The following is an 8,710-nucleotide window of genomic DNA, read 5'->3' as shown; positions in this document are numbered from 1 at the left end:
CACTGTGTCATAGTCCTAAGCCCTCACTGTGTCATAGTCCTAAACCCTCACTGTGTCATAGTCCTAAGCCCTCACTATTCCAAGACTTGCAGAGAAAGAATAAAAAAAGCATACCAGTTTATTTATATTAGAATAATAGTGAAATGTCATTTTTAGAGCTGACACCATAAAAGAGGACATACTGACCTGAACTACAATAAGAAAATACAAAATAAAACAAGGATAGAGAAAAACAAGTTCCCACATCATAAATTAGCCACGCCGTGAATTTCGGAGAGGACGCGCTAGGAAGGGTTTGGAGGGTGTTGTATGTAAATTCTTGGCTCTGAAAGGGAAATGAAACGACATATCCGCATTTTTTCTTTACAGTATTGAGCCAGAGTCAATATTTGTGCTTCCTTGGTATTGCTATAATGACTTTGGCCTGGATTCAAGAAGCAATAAGTTACACAGCGCAATTGCTTACTTGCCCCGGCGTAACGAATGCTCCTGATTCAGGAACCTCGTTACGCCTACTGCAGCCTAAGATATGCGCGGCATAAGGCTCTTATGCCCGCATATCTTAGGCTGCATTCTTGCGATGGCCGCTAGGTGGCGTTCCCGTTGTGCTCAGCGTATAGTATGCAAATTGCATACTAACACCGATTCACACCGTTGCGCGAGCCTTGCGTACGCAGTTTACGTCGTTTCCATACGCCGGTTTTCGCGTAAGACTGCCCCTGCTATTAGCAGGCGCAGCCAATGTTACGTATACCCGTCGTTCCCACGTCGCGAAATTTGAAATTTACATAGTTTGCGTAAGTGAATCGTGAATGGCGCTGGACGCCATTCACGTTCACTTTGAAGCAAATGACGTCCTTGCGACGTCATTTGCCGCAATGCACTGTCGCAATGAAACTTTCCCGACGGAGCATGCGCTCTACAATCGGTGCGGGAACGCGCCTAATTTAAATGATTCCCGCCCCCTACGGGATCATTTAAATTGCACGCGCTTGCGCTGGGCATTTTGCCGGCGCGCCCACACAATTTACGGAGCTACTGCTCCGTGAATCAAGGGCAGCGCAGCAAATTTGCGGGGGCGCAGGGCAAAAACGTTGCCCTGCGCCTCCGTAAAAAATGCGCAATTCTACCTGAATCCAGCCCATTGTGTATAGACAGCACCAGCTAACTAGCTGACTGTAGATGTGTGTAAGGAAAACACCTGGACAATCAAGATTGGGTAGAAATTTCAATTACTGTCATATAGCATATGAATAAGTCCACTATATTACCAAAAGTATTGGGACGCCTGTTTTTAGACACACATGGGGCCAGATCCACGAAAAAGTTACGTTGGCGTAACTTCTAGGATGCTCCGGCGTATCTTAGCTGGGCTAGATCCGACTGGCGTACGTCTTAGGCTCCATTCACACCTAGGCAGACAAATTTGCGGTACAAATAGCGGCGTTTGTACCGCGATTTGCGGCGACAACACGCCGGTATTGTCCACCTAGATGTGCCCCAGATTGACCCCCTCTATGGAGATGCTTCCCATCTCCTAGCCGAACGCCGAAAGCCGCCTGAAAAAAAGGTCCGGGACCTTTTTTCAGGCGGCAGGTGTCCGGCGTTCAGCGTGGAGATGTGAACCATCTCCATAGAGGGACATGTGTTTTCACCCCTCTGGCGGCAGCGGCGTAGCACTACAGGCGTAAAAACGCCTAGGTGTGAATGGGGGCTTCGTACGCCGTCGGATCTAAGGTGCATATTTACACTGGCCGCTAGGTGGCGCTTCCGTTGATTTCCGCGTTGAGTATGCAAATTAGCTAGATACGCCAATCCACAAACGTACGTCCGCCTGGCGCATTTTTTTACGTCGTTTACGTAAGGCTTTTTTCGGCGTAACGTTACCCCTGCTCTATGAGGCGTACGCAATGTTAAGTATGGACGTCGGGCCAGCGTCAAATTTTCCGTCGTTTGCGTAAAACGTTCGCGAATAGTGCTTTGCGTAAATTACGTTCACGTCGTCTAGGCATTGAGCGGGCGTAATTTAATTTGAAAATTCGACGTGATACTGAGCATGCGTGCGCATGCGCCGTACGAAAAAAGCATCATTTACGTGGGGTCAAGCTTGTTTTACATAAAACACGCCCCCCCGTTCCTCATTTGATTTAGGCGCGCTTACGCCGGGAGATTTAAGCTACGCCGCCGTAACTTTAGAGGCAAGTGCTTTGTGAATACAGCACTTGCCTCTCAAAGTAGCGGCGGCGTAGCATAACTACGATACGCTGCGCCTGCCTAAAATGACGCCGCTCTACGTGGATCTGGCCCATGATCTTTAATGGCATCCCAGTATTAAGCCCTGTACACACGATCGGTTTGTCCGATGAAAACGGACCGATGAACTTTTTTTCATCGGACGAACCGATCGTGTGTGGGCCCCATCGGTTTTTTATCCATCGGTGAAAAAAAATAGAACCTGTTTTAATTTTTTCTTATGGTTAAAAAACTATAGAAAAAAAAACTATCGTCTGTGGGGAAATCCATCGGTCAAAAATCCACGCCTTCTCAGAATCAAGTCGACGCATGCTCGGAAGCATTGAACTTCATTTTTTTCAGCACGTTGTTGTGTTTTTTTACGTCACCGCGTTGGACACGATCGGATTTTTAACCTATGGTGTGTAGGCAAAACTGATGAAAGTCGGCTTCATCGGATTAGGAGTGTCTATGGGAATGATTGACCATTCTTCCAGAAGTGCATCTGTGAGGTCAGGCACTGATGTTGGATGAGAAGGCCTGGCTTACAGTCTTTGTTCTAATTCATCCCAATGGTGTTCTATCGGGTTGAGATCAGGACTCTGTGCAGGCCAGTCAAGTTCCTCCACCCAAAACTCACTCATCTCTGTCTTTATGCACCTTGCTTTGTGCACTGGTGTACAGTCATGTTTGAACAGGAAGGGGCCATCCCCAAACTGTTCCTACAAAGTTGGGAGCATGAAATTGTCCAAAATGTCTTGGTATGCTGACGCCTTAAAGGCATCCTATGCGCTGATCAGCCCCCCAAACCCCCCGTCCTGTAATTCACACGCGCTCTTCCCCTTTGCCCATTGTCTCGGCTCTTGATTGGATAGATTGATAGCAGCGCAGCCATTGGCTCTTGCTGCTGTCAATCAAATCCAATGAAGCGGGCACAGGGGGGTGGGGAGCGCAGAATGCTGGACTCAGGAGTGCGCTCCCTAGGTAACCCCTCAGGAGATCCCTTCTCCTAGAGCAGTGGTTCTCAACCTTTCCAGTGTCGTGACCCCTTGATGAAATTTCCCAAGTTGTGGGGACCCCCAACAGTAAAATTATTTTCGTTGGTCCCTCATTGCTGTAATTTTGCGACTGTTATGAATCGAAATATAAATATCTGATATGCACGACGTATTTTCATTCTTACAAATTTAACATATTAAAGTGCAGTGATTAATAAACAAAAACAATCTGTAATATTTAGTGCAAAATATTTATTTATAAATTAACATATAAGTAACAAATGAATAAAATGTTTACAACTTGCGTTTAGTTAACTTTTTTCATTGTGTATTGAACCGTATTCACCGTATTGTATAATTATGTGAAAACAAAGCGTAACAGTAACAATCTTAGACAGTCTTAATATAATAACAGTAAATGACATTGCTACAAAACTGTTGCGATACCATGCATCAAAAAAACTAAAGCGTCAGTGCGAACACTGGGGTTGCTTCTTTCTGACCAGATCAGAAATTCTCGGGGCAGTCTTTGCAAGAGCACAACGAAGATCATCTTCTGCAACAAGTCTACTTCTGTATTTAGACTTGATAACCAACAAGCTTGAAAAGCCTGTTTCACAAAGATATGTAGTCGGAAATGGAAGAAGAAGGCGCAACACAATCTCAGACAGAACAGGATATGACTGCAAATACTTGATCCAGAATTTATTAACTGACATGGAAGAGAAATAATTTTTTGCTGCATCACTGGTAATGAGATCAATGAACTCCTCTTGTGCATTTTCAGGAACATCTTCAATTTTAACTGTGAATGGACATCTAGCAAGTGCAAACGGGGTATCGGGAACATTTGGAAAGTACAATGAAATTTCGTCCGCAAGCATTTGCAAGTGTTCTTTGACAGAACTTATTGTTTTAATCCTTTTGTCAAGTTCAATGTTATTTTCTTCAAAGAAAGCAGATAAGTTGGGCAACATATAAATCTTATTTTCATCCAATTTTTGTTGCCAAAGTTGAAGTTTCATTTGGAATGATCGGATCTTTTCAGACAAATCGAGGCATGTTGCATTTGGTCCTTGAAGTGATAAATTTAACTCGTTCAAGATTGCAAAGATGTCAACCAAGTAAGCTATTTTCTGCAGTTCATTTTCATCGCTGAAAAGTGCTTCAAACTGCGGTTTTGCTTTCTGATTAAAAAAAGTTTTTAGTTCATTACGAAGATCAAAGACACGTTTTAAAACTTTTCCTCTCGACAACCATCTCACTTCAGTGTGAAATAACAGAACGTTAGCAGAAGCTTCCAATTCATTACAAAGTTTTGAAAAGAGTCGACTATTTAAAGCACTCGCTTTTACAAAATTGACGGCACTTATGACGCTTTTCATTACTTCTTGTAACTCTTGTGGCAGCGTCTTTGTTGCTAAAATTTGACGATGAATCATACAGTGAGTTCCAATGGCTTTTGGTGATTCATTCAATACCAACCGTTGAAATCCAGACCGACATCCTAGCATAGCTGGAGCACCATCTGTGCAAACACCACAAACCTTTTCCCAAGAGATCTTGTGTTTTTCCAGAAATGAACCAATTGTGTCAAACACATCACGTGCAGTAGTTGTTGTTTCAAGAGGTTTGCAAAAAAGAAACTCATCTTTATAGTTGCCATCATGAATATACCTCACGTAAACCAGTAAATGAGAACAGTTTGCAACATCTGTGGATTCATCAAGCTGGATGCTAAATATTCCAAGTTGAGCAGATTTCATTTCCTGGATTACCTGATCAATAATATCAGCAGACATGTCACCTATTCTCCTGCTGACAGTGTCGTTAGATAAGGAAATTGCACTCAATTTCGTAACAAATTCGGCTCCAATCATAACGCGAACAATGTCTTTGACTGCTGGCAACAGCAAATCCTCAGCAATGGTGTGAGGTTTCTTAGCTCTGGCGATTCTGAGAGCCACCAAATATGAAGCTTCAACAGCTGCTAGGTTTTGCTTGTGGTACTTGCCACCAGTATCATGTCTGCTTTTCTTGACACCATCAGCTTTGTTTTTAAAATACTGGATCCTTGCCAGCAAAGCTTGGATGCTTGGTATCAAAATGACGTTTCAGTTTGTTGGGCTTCATAGATTCGGCTGAGAGAACTTTATTACAAATAATGCATTGCGGTTTCTCAATTCCTGCTGCAACTATTGAAGTGAAACCATACTTGAAAAAATCGTCACAGTAGCTTCTCTTCTTAAGGTTCTTCTCTCTATGATCCATTATCATGGGCTCTCTGATAAAAATATTATAAGAAAAGCTTCAATAACACAGACTATTATCAACGCTTAAGACACCTCCATCCCCAAATCTCACCCTGTCTCTTGCCTTACACATTACAGACAGAATTACAAAAGTTTAATTCCCTCTCAAAAATGTATGTGCCCAGCCACATAGCTCGGTAAATAAATTTACATCATAGCGGACCACACCAAGTTCTCAGACAGCGTGAGTCTGCTTGTATGCAAATCATAAAATCTTACTTGCCTAAGACTACCCTGCCTACAGGGTGATATGGCTGCTGTGTGATTTCACTGCAGAACATGGAGCGTTGTCAACCTCCTACAAGAACTGGAAAAATAATAGCTGTACTTGCAGGACCAAAAGGTAATAAAACTGCTACAGAGGACTCAGAGATACCAAACGTTGCAGTGTGACAGAGCACATCATGGACGGCAGTGTTTTCTTCCCTAGAGTTCCACCTGAGGGCTATGGGAGCAAGGTTGAGGACAGCAGGAGAATACTGCCTGGGAGTCTTCATGGAGGAAGCAGCCATGTGGGCTGGTGAGTTCAGTCAGAGGACTGAAGATCATGCCTGATGGGACTGGGAGCTGTCTGGGATGGATGCAAGGTCAGTCAGGTGGGCTGTGGAGTGGGCAGGAGAAATAGCCAGTTGCAGCCAGGAGGGCTGGCAGTATCTGAAGAGGTGGTACTGGGCTCAGTATCCACAAGTGAGATAGCTAGCACAGAGACATTTTTGCTACACAAAAGGGGTCCGGGACCTTTGCCTGCAAAGGGTGGTTCTCTCTATCTGGCTGTGCAAGTATGTGCCAGATCAGCCAAAAATTGTGCTAGCTAGCTAATCCTGGGACCTGTAGTTCTGAGTTTGTGCTGGAGGAAGAGCAAGAGTTGTGCAGGAGGTAGAAGGAGTGTATATAGTTTTGGTCATAATCTTACTATATTTTGATCAAGTGCCAATCTCCATCCAAGTTTAACCCCTCAATAAAACAAAACAAACAACTTCTGGACTGCTCTCTGACTCTGAGGTGAAGCGTGCGGTGTGCCTGGCTGGGCAGGAAGAGTTCCGGGGAGCAGTGTATGGAGTCCATGTATCGGGGAGAGGAGTGCGGAGTGTATAATACTGACCCCGGGGCCTATGTGAGCGGCACAGAGACAAGAGGAGATCATTTATAAGAACTACTAGGACCCACCTTAAGGGCCACTATCTCCCACCAGAAAAGTGCTGTTAAATTATATTTGGGCAAGATAACTGCCAGCACAGAGCACTTCTTGTTTGTGATCTATAGTGTCCATGGGAGAAGATCCCTTTACCAATACGTTGCACGGAGCACTTTAGTGACACCATATAGGTTTTTTTAGTACACAAGAATAACAACCTATGTGTAAAATATTATAAATCATATGCTTCTGTTATGTATTCACAATCTATTGATTGATGATGTTAAAGTGGAGTTCCACCCAAAAATGTAACTTCTGCTTTTCGGATTCCTCCCCCCTCTGGTGTTACATTTGGCACCTTTCAAGGGGAGCAGATACCTTTCTAATACAGGTATTTTGCTCCCACTTGCGGGCATAGATAGCCGAGCCACCCGCTGTGCCCCCTCTAACCCACACAGGTCCCAAAAGACAGCAGGGACCAGTGGGATCGCGCAGCGTGAGTCGCGCATGCGCGGCAGGAAACTGAAGATGGCGGTGGCAGCAGCCGAAAACTGAGGGACAGATCGGCTTCAGGTGCCGACATCGCGGGCGCCATGGAGAGGTAAGTGTCCTTATTTTAAAAGTCAGCAGCTCTGCAGTATTTGTAGCTGCTGACTTTAAAAAAAAAATGGCAGAACTCCACTTTAAAGCGGATGTGCCATGAAAAAAAATATTAAAAGCCAGCAGCTACAAATACTGCAGCTGCTGACTTTTAATATTAGGACACTTACCTGTCCTGGAGTCCAGCGCCGTCCGCAGCAGAGGACGAGCGACCACTCGTCACTCTGCTGCCCCCCCGCCATCCTCAGTGAGGGAACCAGGAAGTGAAGCGCTCCGGCTTCACTACCTGGTTCCCTACGGCGCATGCGCGAGTTGCGCTGCGCCGCTGATTGGCTCCCCCTGTGCTCTGGGAGCCGAGTGTTCCCAGAGCACAACTGGGGGAGGACGGGAGGTGACGTTCTGCCCGCAGTCTGCCCGAGACTGTGTGGCCGGAAGTGGGTGCAAATACCTGTCTTTAGACAGGTATCTGCACCCCCCTCCCCCCTGAAAGGTGTCAAATGTGACACCAGAGGGGGGGGAGGGTTCCGATCAGCGTGAGTCCACTTTAGGGTGGAGCTCCGCTTTAAAGGGGTGGTTCACCCTAAAAACTACTTTTTTTTATTACACTGGCCCCCCACATTACAATACGATTAAGGCTATTAGTTTTTTTTTGATGCTGTACATACCTTTGTACAGCATATTCACCCGGGTTGCGAGTCCCGCCGGAGTGGGCGTTCCTAACATGTCTGTGATTGACGTTTTGACCAAAAACGAGCTCCCCCCCGTCGCGTAAGCCGCGTCACGGTTGGCGAAAGGAGCCGAACGGCGAGTCGGCGCTATACTGTGCATGCGCATCGCCGTTCGGCTCCTTTCGCCAATCGTGACACGGCTTACGCGACGGGGGGGAGCTCATTTTTGGTCAAAACGTCAATCACAGACATGTTAGGAACGCCCACTCCCGCGGGACTCGCAACCCGGATGCCACGGGTGAATATGCTGTACAAAGGTATGTACAGCATCAAAAAAATAATAATAGCCTTAATCGTATTGTAATGTGGGTGGCCAGTGTAATAATAAAAAAGTAGTTTTTAGGGTGAACCACCCCTTTAAGTCCAACATGACGTGACTATGCAAGAAAAAAATTATTATGGAACAAGACATATCATTTATATATGAACGTCCCAGTTAGTTCATCCAAAAGTGTTTATTCTGTGCCAGTGCACGGAATAACCACTTTTGAGGAACCAACTGGGACATTTATATATAAATAATATGTATTGTACCACAATTATATCTTGCAGTCATGTCACTCTTATTTAAAATCGATGTACTGATTGCACTGCTGTGACAAACCGTACAAAAATGCCTTAATTAACAGTATTTCGTTCACTTGTCAAAGTACCTCAGGTGTTTCTTCAGCATCATCAGCAGCTCAGCTGTTACGTTAACAGTAA

General features: G+C 45.0%; 1 pseudogene; it reads right to left on the bottom strand.

Annotated features, from left to right (window-relative positions):
• Positions 1 to 3,578: 3,578 nt before the first annotated feature.
• On the bottom strand, positions 3,579 to 5,800 carry LOC120927924 (annotated as a pseudogene).
• Positions 5,801 to 8,710: the final 2,910 nt, after the last annotated feature.

The sequence above is a fragment of the Rana temporaria genome, chromosome 2 (genome assembly GCF_905171775.1).
Source record: "Rana temporaria chromosome 2, aRanTem1.1, whole genome shotgun sequence".
Taxonomy (NCBI): domain Eukaryota; kingdom Metazoa; phylum Chordata; class Amphibia; order Anura; family Ranidae; genus Rana; species Rana temporaria.
Note: the sequence above shows the minus strand (reverse complement) of the source record. Positions and strands in the feature narration are given on the sequence as shown.